The sequence below is a fragment of the Condylura cristata genome, unplaced genomic scaffold (genome assembly GCF_000260355.1).
Source record: "Condylura cristata isolate star-nosed mole 26May11 unplaced genomic scaffold, ConCri1.0 scaffold00002, whole genome shotgun sequence".
Classification (NCBI taxonomy): Eukaryota; Metazoa; Chordata; class Mammalia; order Eulipotyphla; family Talpidae; genus Condylura; species Condylura cristata.
This window is the reverse complement of record NW_004567103.1, coordinates 47,557,503-47,578,111: the sequence shown is the minus strand read 5'-3', so window position 1 is coordinate 47,578,111 and position 20,609 is coordinate 47,557,503. Positions and strand designations below refer to the sequence as shown.

Here is a 20,609-nt window from a genome sequence, read left to right as displayed (position 1 = left end):
GCTCCTCTGATTTCCAGTGTTTTTTAAATAGGTTTGCCATAGTCCAACAGGTACTTGTTGATGGCACCTACATAGTCCATTTGTGACCTTCAGTTATGAAAACCTCTTTTATCAGATTTTGGTACAATTTGAATTTGCGTTTTTGTTTTTCTTGCTACCAAATGAAGTCATCTTTGTAAAAGTACCAACACTTACGTATTGCCACACACCCCACTTTCCTCACTATTACTCTTGAACAATAGAGAGCTGAAATTTTTTCTTTGCCTTTGGATTATAAAAATCCTGTGGATCGGGTGGGGGTGGATGAGTGGGCAGGAATGAGGAGTAGCTTGAGGAGATTGAGTGGAAAGAAAAAGGGAGTGAAGATAGTGGGGAGAGAAAACTTCTATTTGGAATAGAATGAAGATCTTCTTGGGAGGCAAATGTTTAATCTGTGATGTAATTTTTCTTAAATGATGATAATTAGACTTGCTAACTATCTTATATATAGTGATACTGAGATGACTATAAAGAGAAGAAATTTGACTTGTGATATTTTAACAGCGATGTAGTTTTGTGTAGTAACCCCAGCTCTATTTTTACCTAGGCTTCTCTGTCTTATGAAGGTAGCGCTTTCTCTTCTTCATTTGAGGATCATCTATTAGGGCCAGAAGTTATGTTTCTCTTCCAATGTGGTCATTTATATTCAGATTTACTATGTCCTCCATAGCCTTTGTAACAATAAAAAATTAGCTCTATGAACTAAGAATAATGAAAGGATATCACCATTTAGGATTTAAAAACTGATTGTTCTTAGGCAGGTTTAACACATCTAAGACCTGGTGCTGTTTTCACACAACACCCTTGGAACCTCCCTGTTGGCCTACGCATTAAGACTCAGTGCTATTTCCTCATAGCCCTTACAGCTCCCAGGCCAGGGACCTGGCACATGGCACAGCAGACCAATCCTGTCTTGCCTGATGTTCCCCTCAGCAGTGTATTTCAGTAAATCCACCTGTTCTGTGCTCCACTCTGTCTCTGGTGAAGCCTCTCATTCCCCACACCTCTGGACTACACCCCAGTTCTTGTATGCAAAAATAAATAAATAAATAAATATGTACCTTTGAAAAGAAAGGCTTATATCACAGTTGTCAGGCAGTTAATATAAAGCCTTGCTAATATGGTGATTGATCATTTATTAACTGGTAATGCATTTCTATGTGGAATATTGTTATTTACAAATCTCCTTGTTGTGCATTATCTCTTTGTTCTTCTGTGGCTTTGCCACCTGCATGTAATTAGACTTTGTGTAAGACTTGCAAAAGAAGTGGCTGTGACTGTGAATTGTAGTCACACAATCACACCTTCTGACAGGCAGTGAAGACATTAATCAAATAAGAGAACTTTGTTTGAGGAAATCATTCCTGAGGGTCATCACTGAACCTGTCACTAGAAGCATCAGTAATTTGAAAATTTTTACTCAGTGTTGCCAGCTGACCTCTGAATTTTTACCTCTGTTCAGGTTGGTAATCCAAGCATTGTCTCTAGAATTAAAATATCAGCCAATCATAAGAGCAGTCTGTAAGTAACTAATAAATTTCATTTCCAGAGCTAGATGTTAGTTTAGTTACTAACTCATTGCTTGATCATAGTGATCTGGATATGCAGCCATTATCTGAGCTTGTGTCGTTTGTTTAAAATCAGAAAATTCAAAATATTTAATTAACTACATAAACCATTAATAGTTTCAAATCCTAAGTCTTCATTTGCAAAGTAAATAAGTTGAGTTATTTTAAGAAGAAAAAAGAGCGAATTGGTACATTATCTAGCAATTTTAAGTTAGCTGTAATTCAAGTACAAAAAAGCTAGTGATGGGCATAGTGTGAAAATGTGCATTTTTGGAGGCTTGAACCTATAACCCCAAAGGTACAACAGTGGAAGCCAGTACCTCAATAAACATAATTTAAAAAAAAGACCTGAATATTTGAGAGTAGGTAAGATGATGGGTGAAGCAATCAGAAAGCAAAACAAACATACCAATTTATTACTACACAAGTAACAAAAATATTTGGTGAATCTGATTTTTTCAGCTCCTCCCCCCCTTGCCAATCGCCAATTAAGCACACAAGCAGCCTTGAGCATCTGTCTTAAAGGAACCCTACCCTCTCTCTCTTGTTCTGTCTCACACACACACACATACATTCCTAAGCATTCTGTTTTGTTCCTTTTAAGAATAGATGAGAAGTCATGTTGGAAAGATAACTAGAACCCCTGTTCTTATTCTGTGGCCTAGTGGCTACGCTCTCTTTTCTCCATTTGATGTCAGCAATATCCACAGACATCTTTGTCTAACAATCTGCTTTATATGTTGTATGGAATACATGGAGTGAGCCTTATGCACACGAAGCCTTATTTCTTAAATTGGACAATAGCAACATCAGGTCATAGGGAGATATAAATGAAAGAACATTTTTGATAGCAGTACTGTTAGAATTAAAGAAAACATTTAAAGATTTGCAAATCACTTGGGGAAAAATGGAAAATACTAAATATTCTGTTTAAAAATGACTTTTTAAAAATGAAATCCTTCCCTGAATTGTTACACCCCATCTCACATAACTGCCATTCTCATGGCTACCCCACTTTTAATGACCGGGACATTTTTCGGCTGGGTGGATCTGACACAGATAATGGCCATCTTGATTGCATCAGGGAACTATTCATGAAACAAGGACATTCATAAGCAGTTGAAAATGTTTTCCCCCTGCAGTACAAAGTAGGATTCGAGTTTTCCTATGAAGTAAGATTAAAAACCTTGTCTTAAAATTACATGGCCTGAAGACCTCTTGTGGTATGCTACATTACTTTAGTAATCCTAGATATTTGTGAGTTATTGTTTTCAATTATTTCTTCTATCCTTACGTCTTTCACTGCACATGACTGTTTTAAATCTTCATCGTTGTTATTTGGCTCTCTGAGTTTTTATCACTAATCTAGGACAACTCTTCTGTGAACTATTGCAGCAGAGAAATGATGTTTGATGCCAGCAAAGCTAATAACTAGGAGAGCAAAATTCTGCCAAAACCAGAATGTGAATTGGAACTTACAAATCCCTGTCTTAACAATATGCCGTGGGACATGGAAAATATTTCTCTTTAATAAATAGTTAGAAAATCATCTGCTTTAGTTAGATGGCCCCTTTTGGTGCCCTGTAATGTGGGAAAGAGGGAACTAGCCTGAGATGATTCTCATTATCAGCCATTCTGTATAGTATATTTTTCAATATATTCCTAATGAATTTTCAAGTGGAAAGCCTTCAATTTTAAATTAATAACTTCTTAAACACATACATTCATTTCTTCATACAGCTCAAGAATCAAAAGATATCAAAATCCAAAGAAAGACATTACAAGCTGATGCAGTACTATCACATAAAATGTTAAAGGAAATGATTGAACTGCATTTTTGTTTTTAGTATTGCTAAGTTCAAGGATATCAGTGTTGTCTGTCATGGCCTGGCTATAAGTTTTTAAAATGTATGCTATTAAGACAGACACGTATAAATGAATCATGGGGGCTATATCTTGTAAAACCACTCTCAGTATGTTCTGGTCATCAATGAGTGATAGGATTTTGTGTCCATATCTTTTGGTGGACAGTTTTGTGTGCTGTAGCTTTTCATCTGTCCTAGGGCATTAACATTGTTTCTGTAGCCTGGCTATTGTAAATAGTGCTATAATACAAACATAGGAGAGCATATATCCCAATTCATTTATATTCCATTTGAATTGTATACTTTCTTTTTTTCCTTTTTAGCATATTGCACATTATATCTAAATGTTATGCCACCTGCTTATATGACAAGTTATAAGTGTGGATTCCTCAGCCCCAGTGACACAAAGAGCCACTGGAATCTGGCCCTGTGTGCTGCCCCAGTCCCCTTTTCGAGTTTTTAACCCTTCTTGAAGATGTCTAGCAGAAGTGATGTGCGCTGCCTGTGTTCAGGGATCATGAGCGCAATTACACAAACAGAACGTGAAATATCTTGTGTGTTTTTATATACATCTTCTACTGTGGCCTGGCATTAGAAGCAGAGTCAATACAAATGGTCTTTTGAGCAATTAAAGCATTTCTAGAAGCTGTTTTTGGATGCCTCTTAATCTTGACTTAAAATGATTAGTAGCTGGATATTAGTATTGCTTACTTATACCCCACCCGGCCACCATTACCACCACTGCAACCAGAGTGATGGGACAAGTGGAATTTATGTGCAATTCATGTATTATTATTAAAATGGCCTGAACTTTGCCAGAAAGCAAAGCTATTCTGTAGTGAAATTTTATAATTGTGTGGTGAACCCTTTATAACTTTGAACTGACCGACATCCAATTGTGAGGTATACACGGTACTGTGTTTATGGGCAGAGTCAGGCTATTAGACAGGAATCTTGGTTTTGCCATTTACTAGATGTGTGGTAATTAATTGCATGCTACTTAACTACTCTGTGCCTCAGTTTTCATTGCTATAAACTTAAATAACTGGACCAACCTCAACCTGAGAGCTGTATCCACTATAATTAAATGAGCAACACTACTTCACAATGAATATAAATAGTAATGTAAACACAATAGAAATAATTCTGTACAACGGATTATCCCTTTTAGCATCCTGGGGTGTGGGGTGGGGGCTGGGGTGGGATACAAGGAGCTGTACTGCCCTATGTAATAGAACTTTGAGGCCTCTGTGGCCTTCATCTTGATATGATGGGAACATTCTGAACCATGTTCTAAGAAACAGTCTGGCATTATTTCTGAGCATTCCTTACTCATGTCAAACTGTAGATGATCTTCTCCACCTCTGCTTTGTGCCAGGCTTCTGACTCTCCACATAAGAAGGAACTGTGGCTGGAGCATGGGAGTGTGCATAGGCAGACATAGACCGAGATTTGTTCATGTTCAGTGTCCTGTTAAAGGCTCAAGTGGGGGAACTTCAAGGATGATTGTGTGAATAGCTAGTACGAGTTAAGTGTTTGCCTCTTTGCTTGGCACTGTGCTACAATTTATGTGTCAGTTCACTTATTTCTCACAAAACCCAATGGGACAGAGAAGACAGGAAGGTTAATTAATTTTCCCAAGTTCTTATAGTAACGTGTATAGGAGGTCGTTATTTGAACTCAGGCAGTCTGGTCCTAGAGCTGTGCTATACCAGTGAGGCAAGGCCCTCAGATGAACTGGCCCCCTTCAGAAATGTTTTAAATTACATTTGGTGTGTTGCCATCAGCTCTATTGGGGCCACTGCAACAAATCTCAGAAAGCAGTCGTGGTGGAAATTATGGGACTAGTATCAGAATATTCTGTATTACACAGTATCCTCTTTGTGAAGGCTTTTAAGAGCAATTTCTCTCCATTCTTAATAACTAGCATAGGTAAAGTCTGAACAAATTACTCAGCTTTTGACTCCTGGATCTTGGCCATGGCAGAGAAATCCCTTTTGAGTTGATCACTAGAAAGCAAATAATTGTATTTGTAGCCCACACTTGGTTGTCATTTTGGTTTTGTTAACCTTGCATTCAATCTGCCACTACCATTGCTTTTCTTTTTATGTCATTCCATGTTCAAAAGAGTCATTTTAAAATTCCAATTATACCTGAAAAATGTTCAGATAGTATATAAGAGCATAAAATGAAAAAACCTCCTTCCATCTCCCCCACACCAATTCTTGCCCCTAGTTTTTTTTCCTCTCTGGAGATGAAAGCACTTCTTGTATATTTGGTAGGTATTTTATGCATACATTAAGCAATGGGATCTGGCAAATGTACATTGCTGATAGTATTACTTTTTATTTAAAGCATTTTTTACTTTAGTTAGAGAAATTGTCATAAATTTTATAAATAAAAAGTAATACTAATCCTGCTCACCATTTTCCATCTCTTCAATGTATCTAGTACTAACACGTATTTTGGTGCCTTGTCTAATTGCAATATTATCTTGTCATCTTGTCTGCTGTTTTTTAATCACCTGAGTTCTGAATTCTTTGCAAACCTGGATCATGGTGTGGTCATTGGTGCCTGGCACAGTGGCTCTGCACTAGGAGTATTCAACATATAATTAAGATTCCACTATCAAACTCCAAAAGAGAATATTCTGCTGAAGGAATGAATACCGTATTCTTTATAAAGAACATTCTAAAAGAACCAAGATAGAACCTGAGTATTGCATTATAGCACAAAAATCAAGAATAACAGATTATTTCCCACTGAATAGAGGAGAAAATTCAGATGGAATAAGAAAGTGGAAATTCTCTGCTTGGAGTGAGCATATGCTTTCTGTTGCCAATACAGCAGGGGCACAGAGAGCCTTCAATGAATGTGGAATTTGGATGGAAATTCTGTACATGTTTACATGACTGAAATGAAAAATTCACTCAACAGAACATTCAGTATACATCTCCTGAGTCGCTTCTCAGAGTGTGATACTGGGTTGGGGTCTAAAAGCTTGGCAGCCAAGTTACAATTTCTGCCATGAGACAAATGCATCTAGAACTTACCTTCACCTCCTCCTGCCCCTCTTAACTCCTAACTTTACTACCACACTGTGCATCATGTAATAAGATCATGCCCTCCCAACTTTCTAACAGTCTCTCCTTTCTTATAAAGTCCTGATAAAATTCTCACCTACAACAATCAGTGCTTTGTCACAGTGAAACTTTTCTTCCACGGGTAGAAGAAAACATGATCTAAATATTTTTAAAGTAGGTTTAGGCTGTGTTCCAAACTCTTTCAGAAATATATATAGCAATTCTATGTAAGAAAAAAATGTTCATAATTACTTTGACCAGTCTGTGACTTTTCAGATATGTACATAAGTATTAAAAAGAAAGTATTTGAGTAGCATGTCATCGCTGTGGAAAAAATATATATATTGCCATTTGGTTGTTATCTTTAGGTACCTGTTTTGCATTGCCTTTTTTCATTAATTTCCTTTTGCTTGAGTTTGATTTTGAATAGTTCTGAAAAATATTATCTCTGTCTTTTAAGAAAATAGGTCAGTATTGGCACTATGGAAAAAAACAAAAACAAAAGCAAAAAACATTGACCTAGAAGCCATTTAAATGTTGACCACCTCTGATAAAGAAACAAAGCAAAGGATCATAGAAAAGACAAAACTTGTAGGCTGATCATAGATCTGAGGCATCCAGCAAGGGGAGGCGGGAAAAGAGGAGTCATAACCAGGGACGCAAGAACACAAGGGACTGTGGTGATGGCTCATAGATACCGTGGTGGTGAGAGATTATGGAGGCTACATCTGAGGGGAGAAATCCAATACTGTCTAAAAATAAACAGTGAGATAAGAAAATAAAAAAGTACATATAAAAATATTGACCACCTGAAATTTGTTGTTCATAATCAGAGGTATAATCATTCAAACTGTCTCCTGAGTTTATATGACAGAACTAAGAAAGGTGCATTTTAAGTGCAGACAACAAACTTGGAGTGGGCTATCCTACTTGGAGGGGGAGTGGAAGTTGGGGTTTTATGTATTTAGAGTCTGGGGTGCTTCTTACTTAGCATCAGCATTTCTGCAGTATGTGTCTTAGGAGGATGCAGGTGTGACTCAAGAAAGGAAGAGGAAAGGAGAACCCAAATTTAATCTAAGTTTAGTTGTATCTTAATAATGAACATGCCAGAAAAATGTTTTAATTTGTTATCATCGATGTCCTTAATTATATTTTTAAATTAATTGAAGATTAAGAAATCATTTCAATTAAGCATGCGAGATTACCTGCTAGACTCTCAGCTGGAGAAATATGACGTCTATTAATTATACATAATTTCCTAGTACCTAATGCACAATTTGTAGACAGGCTGTAATTTACAAGCTATGGGCAATGAAAGGAAAGGAGCACAGCAGTCCACATTTTTCATGTCTAACTGACAAAAACCTTTCTCCCCACTTCAGGTTTCTGAAAAGACACTGTACATTTCTTATCTTCAGCTTGTATTTCCTCCAGATATTCATTAGCAGTTCAGAAGGTTATTGTTTCCCAAGAGCATGCTTATTTCTGACATTTCACTCCTCAGATTTAAAATTAGATTTTGTCTTTCTTACACGTATTCAGGGCAGGTGATGTAAAGTTCTTAGGGGCACTTCATTTAGCCAGGACTCACCAGCTCTTTAGAAAAACAGAATCCCTGTGAGGCGTTAAGTTCACAAAGTAACACGATTCAAAAGCATTAATTCATACTGGCCTGCAGTACAGGTGTATCTAGAATGCTGCAGGCAGCTGCCTTTCATGAAAAGTGTTACTCTGATGGTAACTGTAGGCTCTTTTCCCCACTGTCTTTTTGTCTTATATTGCTAAAAATCAAAAGATGGTTTTAGACTGTTTTTATGAAAAGATGTATGCAAATTGGTTGGCTTACAGATATATTATTATTTAAGAAATAAGAGTATTGTTCTCTAATAAAAGTTGGCAAAAAAACATCAGGACAGACTATTGCAGTAAATGAGTTCGCAGTAATTTTTCAGTTCTGGTCTTTGAGCTCTGCTTGTGCTATTAAATGTTATCTTCACTTCTAAAAAATATATACACGTTCTCATATTCTAATACCTGGCATTTGTTTTTGTTTTTGCTAATCTGAACTATGTTTTTGGAATCAACACATCTCACATATGTTTTCTATTAAATGATTTTTGGATTTCAAACAATGGTTTCTTTGGACTAGTATAATTGCACTGTCAAATAAAAATAAGACATTGGGAGAGGAGGAGATGAGGAGCAGCACTAGTGAAAGACTGACCACAAGGCGGTGTCCAATGGAACGAGTGGAACTAACTAGCAAAAATATGGACGGAAAACTCCACCCAGGGCCGGGCTCCGCGTTGGAGGCTTCGAAAGGGCAGGGGACCCCTTGTCAGGGCCTTTGGAGTGTCCTGCCAAACAGGTTGTTGATTTATAGCAGAGAGTTGATAATGATTGAAATCAGAATTGAAATATGCTGTGCATAGTGGTCAGGCAGAGCCGAAAGTATAAAAACAGTAAGACTGAGGATTAGAAACTCGAAACAAACACACAAACCAGAAATACACATCCCAGCGATTAATGCCAGCCTGAAATTGAATGAGAATAGAGCATATTGTTAGAACTTTAGTTTTTCTTGGTAAATATAGGACCTGCTTCAATATCGATTATTGGGAAGTTGCTCTTATTTCATGTTTATTTAGCACTGTGCGGTTGTCTTTGAAACGTGATACTTTGAACTACTGATTGGTAGCAATACTTTCCTACCACCGTCTAGTTAACCCATTTTAGCTAGTTAGCTAAACCAGTTAAACATCTAGTGAAGTGTTCTTATATTTCTTTTAGTTAAGCGTTTTTTAAAAATTAAGTTTTCGGGCCCTCCCTGGTGGCGCAGCGGGTTAAGGCACAGCACAAAGAAGCTTGAACCACTTCCGCATGAGTTCGATTCCCGCCTGCCCCGGAGGAGCCCACATGGCTTGGCAGACCTCTCCTGACTCCTCCACTGCTCCCCTCAGCAGTGCACTTCGTCGATCTGCCTGTTCTGCTCCCCACTCTGTCACTGGTGAATCCTCTCACCCTCCGCATCTCTGGCCTGTACCCCAGTTCTGTACGAATAAATAAATAAATCTTTAAAAAAAAAATTTAAGTTTTCAAGTGACAACTGATAGCACTTTTAAGAATGTATTATTAGTTTGGTACATGACATTTAGACTTTTGAAATTCTATATGATTAAATGTTATAGTTTGAAAATAATGCATAAGATCATAGGAAATTGCAAAGGCAGCTTAGCAATTAGCTATTTCTGGAATGCAGAATCAGAACAGCAATTATTATAAAATTCCACATTTTCAATAGGGATATGAAGCAATGAGTAGAGATTTTGATAACTGTAAAATTAATTTATGGGAGCTTCTTATTGTCTTTCCTATACATTTTGTACAGTTCACATTATATTTATTATACCTTGTCTTTTGATTTCTTACATGGCAAGTATTTCCTTATGTCTTTTAATAATATTTGACAATATTTCATAATAAACCACAGTTCCATAATTAACCGGTATGTGTGTGGATTCACCATAATTTGCTTAACTATTCTTGTAGTGTATATGTAATGCAAATTTTAAAAAGTCCCAGTCTTTATATCTAGTCTTAAAATTTATTGAAATAATTTTCATCTTTGATAGAATTGGGCCCTTTTATAAAACAATGAAAACCAAAGACTGCTGCCTTTCTGTAATAGCTAATGCCAAATTCCCTGTTGTCCCTGCAGTGACAGACAAACTGAGAGAGGACTCTTCTCCTTCTGAGTGGGAGCTATAGGTATCCTCTTCACTGGCCACAGAGGTGATGGCCATTGTGTCTCATCCCCCTGAAAAGTCACTTTTATCTCTCACAGCCCAATCATTATGTTTCTTAGCCTGACCCAACACTGCCAACAAAACAATCCCTACCTTCCTGGTCACCAGGAGCCAGGACATTTCCTTAATCACATACCTGAGAAGTGCTGTGAAAAGTGCCTTCTGGGGAATCTCTTCAAAGTAAGTTCAAGGTTCTTCATTATCTCTTCCTGCTACCTACCATCTAGATGTGATGAGTTTGGCAGTTTTCTTGAACCTTATGATCTAGGTCTATAATCGAGACATGGCAAAGCCATGAGCTAGGAGGAATCCAAGTTCCTAATGACTTTTTTTTTTTTTAGATTTATTTATTTATTCATACAGAATTGGGGTACAGGTCAGAGATGTGGAGGGTGAGAGGATTCACCAGAGACAGAGCGGGGAGCAGAACAGGCAGATGGACGAAGTACACTGCTTAGGGGAGCAGTGGGCGGGTCGGGAGAGGTCTGCCTTGCCATGTGGATCTCCTCGGGGGCAGGCAGGAATTGAACTCATGCGGAAGTGATTTAGCTTCTTAGTGCTGTGCTTTAACCCGCTGTGCCACCAGGGAGGGCCCCTGATGACTTTTTGAAGCCAGCACACACCAGCCTTGGATCACCTGTTGTATCATTGATGAATACTACCTTTTCTAAGTCCCTACTCAGTTGCCCATTTTATGTAAACAAACCTAATCCCTACAAATCTGTTAGCCAGTATCTTTTCTAGGCTCTATTCAGTATGATTATAAATTAGATTTCCTGGCAGAGGTAAGAAGAAAGGTTAATGAAAAGATGGTTTTTACTAACAAACAATCAAATTGTAGAAGTGCTTACCTTTCCTGAGGCATATGACTCTTTAAGGCAGTTAAAATTTGTACCTCCTATGATAGTAGCTTCTGCTCTAACAATTTCAGAGAAAAAAAATCAGGTGTTTAAAAATGATGAACCAAATGATAAAGTTTACTGTCATTTTCCTAAGTTTAAAAAAAAAATTCTTAAATGTTTGTTAATTTTTGGATAGTATTTGATTTCTCCCCTCAGCAAGTCCCCATAGTTCTCCTACCACCATGGCACCCATGATCCATCACCACTGTCCCTAGTGCTCTTCCCTCCCTTGTTTTGACCCCATCCCCCCCACCACTGTATGCCTCAGATTCAATGGTCAACTTGCAAATTTTGCCTTTTTTTCCTGACACTTTGTTTTCTCTAGAGTCCACATATCAGTGAAACCATCCTGCATTTCTCTTTCTTCTGGCTCACTTCACTTAGAATAATCCCTTCAAGCTCCATCCATGTTGCTGCAAATTGTATGAGTTTATCTTTTTTTTTTGATTGCTGAGTAATAGTCCACTATCTATATATACCACATCTTCTTGATCATTTGGGTGATTTCCATATCTTGACTATTATAAATAGTAATGCAATAAGCATAGGAGTGCAGGTTTCCTTTCAACTTAGTGTTTTGGTGTCCTTTGGGTTGATTCCTAGGAGTGGATTTGTTGAGTCATATAGTATATACACCTTTAGTGCTTTTAAGGAACCTTCACACAACTTTCGATAGGGGAACTTTCTGTGTGTCTAGCACCATTAAAGTATACCTCATGTAGGAGATCTAAGAACCCACTGTTCCCACAGATGGTAGCAACTATCATATCCCTTTTAGCAGATGAGGAAGTTACTCCTTTTTCACTCTCATTTTTCTTTTTTATGTACGATTTATCACCTTCTCAGTTGTTAATATAATTTACTTTCTAGGCTAGTTACATTTTATTGTCTGTCTCCACAGGACAGAAGTTCTTCAAGACCCCAGATATCTTTGTGTCCTATGCCACACACCTTATTTCCACACAGAGTAGTCAGCCAACAAATTCTCACTGAAATGAGAGATGTCACGTGCTCAAGAAGCTGCACTCTAGATTCTTGTTACATTCTTTTCCAAGGTGCTTATTTATTCTAACAGCTTGACGCACTATTTTGAATTAGTTATTAAATGAGTTGGAGGTTTTAAGGCAATATTAAAAAATATTTTTTTAAATAACAATTTTAGGTTTGGAGAAAAATTGAGCAGTTTCTTCTGTTAACATATTTCATTAGTGTGGTCCCTTTGTTAATATTTGATGAACTAATATTAACCAAAGTTCATACTTTATCTTAGGGCTCAAACTTTGTTGAACATTCCTTGAGTTTTGGCAAATGTGAAATGACCTGTAGCTACTATTATGACATCATACAGAATCATTTCACTGCCCTAAAAATGTTCTGTGCTTTGCCTGTTCATCTATAACCTCCTCCTCAGCTCCTGGCAAACACTGATCTTTTTACTGCCTCCATAGTTATGCCTTTTCCAGAACGTCATATAGTTAGAAACATACATTCAGTAGCTCCTTTTACTTCTTTCACAGTTTGGCTTCTTTCACTTAGCAACTTGTATTTAAAATTCCTGTTGTAGCGTTTCATGGTTGGATGGCTCGTTTCTTCTTATCACCAAACAATCTTCCATTGTATTGATCTGCTGCAGTTTGCAGTTATCCATTCACCTATTCATGTCTTGGTTACTTGCACACTTTGGAGTTAGGAAAAAAGCTAGGATAAACATTTGTGTACAGGTTTTTGTTTGGACGTGGGTTTTCAAAGATTTGGATAAATATCAAGGAAGGTGATTTAGACTACATATAGTGTATGTCTTTATAGTGACCCTGCATTGAAAAGTAACTCTGAGAACCGGTTTAATTTTGAGTGAGGAATGAGTGATGCTGGAAGTTTCTTTTTGCAGATTCTCAAAGAGTCTCCTAAAATCATATTCCAGTGTTGTCTATGAAAAATCTGAAGTATATGTATAAACTATGAATGCGTGATTTCACAAGGACTGAAATCAGTTCTCACATTCCCTCTTAATACTAATAAGACATATCTTATGTTTGTACTATTATATGACATTCATTAAGGTAACATATGCAATTAGTGATCTGAAATAACAGCAAAAGTAAGGCTGTGTCACAGAAAACTAGCAAAAATATAGTAATGTATGACATTGATGACTTTCTTGTGTCTTCTATACCATTGCATGCCATTACTTTATTTCTTCTTTTTAATTACAAGCTGAACACACTAAGCCATGTGTATCTGTATTGGGATGACTGTGCCTCACAAATGGTATATCCCACACTGTCCTAGTGACATTTAGAAAATCTTTAAGCAAGGAAACCTCAGATCTTACTTAACAATATACTTTGTCAAGTTCTGAAGTACAGTTGGAGATAAATAAATAGCACAACATGCTTCATTTTCCTGATGGGCTGTTTTATAAATATGGTGATTATGTTCTGGTAACTTGAAGAAGGTTCTGCTGCACTTTTCTTTATTCCACCAGCCTTGCCTCTTTAGTTTTCTAGTTCTTTCTTAATTGTCATACTTCTGCATTACCTTACCCAACATGAGCTAGTGATCCCATACTCTTGGTATATTTGCTCTATGAAATAAAAGGTGTCAGAGGCCTTCCCTGGTGGTGCAGTGGGTTAAAGCACTGCACTGAGAAGCTAAAGCCACTTCCGCATGAGTTCGATTCCCACCTGCCCCAGAGGTGACCACATGGCGCGGCAGACCTCTCCTGACCTGCCTGCTGCTCCCCTCAGCAGTGTACTTCATCGATCTGCCTGTTCTGCTCCCCACTGTCTCTGGTGAAGCCTCTCGCCACCCCTCAGCCTCTGGCCTATACCCCAGTTCTGTATGTACAAAAAAAAAAAATCTTAAAAAAAAAAAAAAAGGCATCAGAGACATGGTGTAAATGTTTCCTCTTTCCTTTATGGAAAACTCCCTTATTCCACTGGCTATTTGGGAGTTCCTCCCCCCAACCCCCACCCCTTGCCAGATAAAAGCCACCATGGTATTATTCACTCAGCCTTGACAATTCAGGGATATCATCGATGCCTTTCTAAGTTATTCCAGATAAGGAAAACAGAGTAAGCAAAAATACAGAAGCCTAGAGTGTTAGCCTCTGTTAATTACACAGCACTGGAGTACTTGTTGATTTTGATTGGCTAGATATCCCAGAAAATAGGCTAGACCCTCAATAGTTCAGTCTAGTATGGAGGCAGATTTTGCAACAATGTGGATATGTGTTATGAAAGCATGATGCATGGCTTCTATGAAACTTGTTGAGAAAAGTGTGAACAGTTAAGTGAGATTTCCGTGTTATGGAGGCTTTTTGGAAAAGAAGACAGAGATGTTAAAAGACATATCTGAAAAGGTAATGCAGGCCAGGTTGCAAATTGCCTGGAAACCTTGCTGAGAAAGCTTGTGCTAACTGAGTGATTGTTTGGAATCATGAGATATTTTTAAAAAGCAGAAAAAATAAACCTGGATACTCAACCTGTTTTTCAGTTGGCATTTGTGTTTCAGAGGCATCTCCAAAACTCTTCAAGGTTAGAACCATACTCATTGTCTTTCTTTTCTTTTTATTCCTCCTTTGGTCCTCCCCTACCTAGGGACATTATGTAACCAACTAGTCCAGAGATTTTGGGGCCCTCTTCACTTCCCCTTAAGTCTTCCCCAAGTCAGCGTGTTCTCTTAATGTGATATGCACTGTGGTTCATTTCCTGCTCTCCATTTTTAGCTGGAATCTTTTATCAGATTAGTGCCATGAGACTACTTACTCTCCAGCATACAAAGCTTATTTTTACTTTTTGCCTCAGTACATGAGACTATTAAATATTTTTATAAGTTTAGGATTGTAAAGACGCAACATGCTTTGTAAAGATATTGGAAACAACACTTGTGTGCTGAAAGTTCACAGAATAGATACTTGAAATCTCTTCCTGTCCTTCAGGCTTCCTCTCTGTTGAATTAGTTAGGGTTAGGTTTGACAGGTAGAGCAAAAATAAGATAACAATAAACATAATGCATTAAATAGCAGTTTAGAGCCCTCCCTGGTGGCACAATCGGTTGAAGTAGCACTAAGAAGCTAGCCACAGCCACTTCAGCAAGAGTTGAATCCCTGTCAGGGAGTTGATCCACATGGCTAGCAGACCTCTCCTGACCCGCCTGATGCTCCCCTCAGCAGTGTACTTCATCAGTCCTTTTGTTCTACTCCCCACCCTATCCCTGGTGAGTCTTCTCACCGCCCCTGCACCTCTGGCCTATAACCCAGTTCTGTATACATAAATAAATAAATCTTTTTAAAAAAACATAGCAGTTTCTTTCTCGTGTAAATAAGTCTGGAGGGAGGCGCTGGCACTGATGGCCCCAACATGTCCTGGAGACTAGTGGATTATTAGTTAGTGTATCTTCTTACTCTGCTGCACTGGGCACAGCTCTCATTTTCAAGATTCTTTCTTAATGTAAAATGGCTGCTGGAACTCCAGCTATCATACCAAAGAAAACATGCCCCCAAAGAAGGAAAAGTGAACAGGCAAAATGTTGTTCGCAGGAGTGTGTTCACTAAACGGCCCGTATAGCCACGTGGACCTGAAACACCACACCGCACCTAGCAGCAGGAAGGCTGAGAAACGGCTTCTTTGCTATTCAGGAAACAATGTACTTAAAGTTGGGGTTTTGTCAGAAAGGACAAAAGGGGAAAGTGATGTGGTATAGGCAAGTTGTGGAGGACAGGTGGCTTCTGCTCAGGACAGACAGCTCATTAGACCAGGCAACATCAGCCATTATTGCTGGTGCTAATGGTGTCCCCGCTTGCCTCAGCTATTTTGGCTGTGTGACTGCTGTTCTGGAAAGTCTTTATTATGATAAAGAGCAGAATCACCTTCCAGGTTTCACTAACTACTCTGGTGCTTGTCAAGTCACACGAAGTGTCAACTACTTAGAACCCGAGTGCTATTCTTCACAGAAAGGTAGGGACATGCAGAGCCGCTAAATTAGGTGGTGACAAACTGTTTTTCCATGAAATTCCTCACTTGACACGTTCTGTGTTGTGGGTATTGCGGATTTCAGCAGCTCCGTTCTGTGCAGTGATTCCCAGCCCTGCAGCGGGTCAGTCACTCAGGGAGCTCGTGCCAGCCCCTGACAGGCCTGTCTCCCCAAAGAGTATGTTTCAGCAATTCTGCCATGTATCCTGGGAATCTGTGAGTCAAAAAAATAAATGTGATTCTGATCTTTGTTCTCATGAATTTGTAACATTCAAGTAACAGATATTAACAAAGGTTCACCTAATACAATTCCCAGGAATAATAACCACTGCAAGAAGTCATATATGCTCTTGGATTATTCTGAGACATAAATTTGGAGATTGTCCTGAAAGGTCTAGATCAACTAAGTGACTGTATAAGGGGACAGCAGATTTTTTCAGGTTTAAACTAAATAGATAAACTGATCAAATATATTGAAGAATTGGGTATCCATCATATGATAGTGTCTTGAATATTAAAACACAGTTTCAGAATCCTGATTACACAACAGCATAATGTCTCCAGTGAATTAATTTCTGCCTTTCTCACTTTGTCATTCTCTTACCACAATGTGTTATGATTGTTGCCCTTATTTGAAAATCGATGGTCACAATGTTTTTACTTTTAAAATCCTTGCCTCTATAGAGATTCAGTTTCATAAATTCTGGTACAGTGATCATCTTGTCCATTTTATCGAGCAGAGAAGTGAAACAGAAAATCGCACTATATTTTCAGCTGACATCATGTCAATTTAAATGAGGAAGCACGTCCATACAGAAAAACAACAGATTTTTACTGCAGTATTTTTTCCCTCTTCAGTCTCCAACTTGCCAGAGTATGCTAGTTTTGTGAAAGCTCTGGGTCCCAGGGACCACCATCCCTTCCTCTAAATCTCATTGCCCCCACTTTAGTACAATGTATGTAAGGGTGCACCCTAATACTCACAAGGTGACATACAAAATGATAGATTGGGAAAGCAGTGAAGTTATCGCCAGCTAAAAGCTAAAATCTCTTCTTTTGCTTATTCATCTTTATCTCCTGTTTTACTGGCTTAGTTTGTCCACATATATGCACAGGTTGAAACTGGAAGGTAGTGTAGTCCAGACAAGAAGTAAAAGTTGTAATGATAAAATGATTAAAATTATTTCCTTCAGCTTTTTCTCAAAAGTCACCTCTTAGGAGAGGCTTTGTGGCCATCCAGTGTCTTCTCAGTCACCCCTTCTGACGTTTCTGATCCCTATTCCTACTAGGGTTTCTTGTCTTAGTCTTCAATGTATGTTAACAGGCTGTATTTTTTGCTGATTTATCTTTTTTTTTTTTGGCATTCTTTTCCACTGGAAAATGAGTTCTGTGGGAGTAGGGGTTTTCTATTATTGGCTTACACCTAAATCCCTAATACCTATAATATGCCCTGGCACAGACAGGTTTTGAATAAATGATTCTATTCCTAGATTATTAATAAAAATACTTTAGGAATTTAATTGCTCCTGCTTTTAGTTTGTTCATTTTTTATACCACTTGTCATCTAAATACCATTTTGACAAGTGGGATACTACACTAAGGAAGTCCATGGCACAGCTGACCTTCTAGTACCATCTGACTATTGGAGCTTGTTACAGATGTCAGTTTTCCCTAAATTTAGACATTTTTGATCACTTCCTGTTTGAAGTTAACTGTAATTTTCCTCTCCTTGGGTGTCCTTTTAGTTTATTCAGGGACAATGTTACATTCAATTCCATTATAAAACAGTTTGATGTTACAATTTTTATCTTGGATTAGACTTTGTTCACTGAAAGAGTAACTATATATAAAGCAATTTTGCTCTATTAGGTGAAAGATGTTTGTTATTTCTCCAGGTATTAATGGTATTTGAAAACAGGAATCTTTCAGAATGTTCTGAATTAGAAGGTAAACTGATGAATTCTCCCTCAGTTTACATTATAAAATATGTATATATAGAATTGGTCACTGGTTATATTTAAACATTTCCAAACTGAGCTATCTCATATAATCGAATATATATTTATAGTGACAAAATCCCTTCTATTAGAATATTTTAGGAACTATAAGTGAAGACCTAAAATATCATTGCCATTTAACTCAGTGATGCAGCTATTAAAAAATAATTACACCTTAGCTCCATGTGAGTCTTTTAGAAAAACCTTCCCAGTGATCACAGAGTAGTGTGTCCTCTCTCAGCTCAATTACTAACATGTTTGTGTTGGAGCAAGTAAAATGTCATTGTCTGTTTCCCATTTAAAGATGACCTCATGCATGTTTTAGCCCCTGAGCTGGAGACCAAAGTCATGAAGTCATTAATAAACCCTAGCCTGGAGGCTGATGTCTCCAGCTTGGTTCAGCTTTGTGGCCTTTTACAGTATTGTCAATAAATAATCTTGTTTTTCATTTGTTTGCACAGGGAAGTTGATGGTACATGTACTTGGAAAATTGATAGTACATGTACTTGGAGAATCAGGTGTTTGGCAAGTATTAAGAGCAAGTGCATGAAAACATAAACCAAACTACAAGGAAGCAAACATTGGCGGGTTAATATTGTAGACATCAGCGAACTCAGAAATTCATTAGATGCTGGGGCAAACAAAGAAGCATCCCAGAATACAACAGATGATAAAAAAGAACCTGGTTCTATTTGCATAGATGTTGGTTGGTCAGTATTATACCGTGACTACTTAATGTCTGTTTTTGCATTCAGGTAAACAGACAGATAATTTAGGATTATGTTTTCAATATTGTGTCAATTTAATTAATCACCTAGTCCTTATGTCTCATTGATTTTAAGAGCTCTTTTTATCCATGCAGTGGAAAGCTTTATCTTATATTCAGCAAACTACTTCTGCATTGCTGGTTCAATCCCTTAATACATACAATGCAGTGGCATTAATCTATCCTACTTAGAGTTTGCTGTCATCCTCCCTGTTCCCCAAATGATTACACAGTTTTAGAAGATCAGAAGGCAGGAAGACAGGCTTGATTAAAATCAGAAACTAATGATCAAAACTTAACTGCCTGAAGATCAATTCCTTCTTGGTAATTAACTCAAGAACTCTAAGGATAATTTCTCTATCCTAATTAGAAGATAAATAATATATAAGGATGTACCTCTCATTTAAAGGCTATGGTTTCATCCTTGTCCTATTAGTATTGAATAATGGTGAACTAATTGTGCTGAATTTTAAGAGATGAGTGTAGCTTTAAGTAAAAAAAGGTAATCATTTTTCTAAATTAGAGTATTATCATCAAATTTTCATCAATGTTTAATTTAGAACATTTTGATCTTCAATTCCAAACATAATATAAACTTGAACCCCATAGATACAGGATTCATTGGAAAGTAATTACTTATGTAATTTATGTTGCTCAAACATCATAAAATTGAGCAGGATGAGTTTATGATACTGATTATAATAATGCTCTGATTGTGTTTAACTAAAGTGACTTAATTTTGTCAGTAATTTAAAAAATGAAAGTTATAGTGTATAGCTAGTCTTCAAAAAGAGGAAAACAAAGGATCTTTCTTTAATACTGGGTTTTTATTTGTCCATATATGCAACCTAATATGAGTATGGCAATCAGGATTTTTATCTTTGGGGGTGGGGAAAGTGTCAAAGAGGATGGTGAAATTTTAGGCTTGAAATAATAATAGAAATCATGCAGTCTAACTCCTAATTTCAGACTTGAATAATCAGACAGGTGCATTGACTTACCTAGTATTACCCATCTAACTAATAGAAGACTGAGGCCTGATGGTGAGAATCCCATATTTTTTTCTGGTTCTTTATCCACAATCACATACTTTCAATACTTCCAAGAATTGGGGAATTACAGAATTCCCAACTTCTAAATTCCTTGCCTGTCATAAATGTGGTGATCGCTCCTATTATCACTGAATATTCCAGGTATTTGACTGTTTTTCAGTGCCTGTATTTTGTGTTTTCCTGCTTCATTCTCAAATAATAGTGTAATGCTAATCTGATTTATTTTTCTTCTCACATTCACTCATATAAAATAAATGTCTTTCCTGGCCATAGCATAAAGCCAAATCTAGTTAAATTGGGAATTCAGGAGTTTAAAAATATTAAGTGGCAACTTAAATAACAATTTAAGAAAAAGAACTTTATTTTCTAGAATAAAAATGCGAGGTTTTTTTTTTTTTTTTTTTTTTTTTACAAATCTCATTATGTGTTGATTTATTTAAGTAGAATTGTAGTCTCATTCTCTGTTCCACATTGAATCTGTCGTGTTTATTTTTTGGATTAAATATATGAAAAAAAATCTGGCCTCACAAGGATACATGGTTTAAAAAGACAGAACTG

The 20,609-nt window shown here is 37.3% G+C and overlaps 1 protein-coding gene across 1 annotated transcript in view; it reads left to right on the top strand.

Moving 5' to 3' along the window:
• CERS6 (ceramide synthase 6) overlaps window positions 1-20,609 on the top strand; it is a 254,533-nt gene that overhangs the window by 155,449 nt on the left and 78,475 nt on the right. The window lies entirely within an intron of this gene.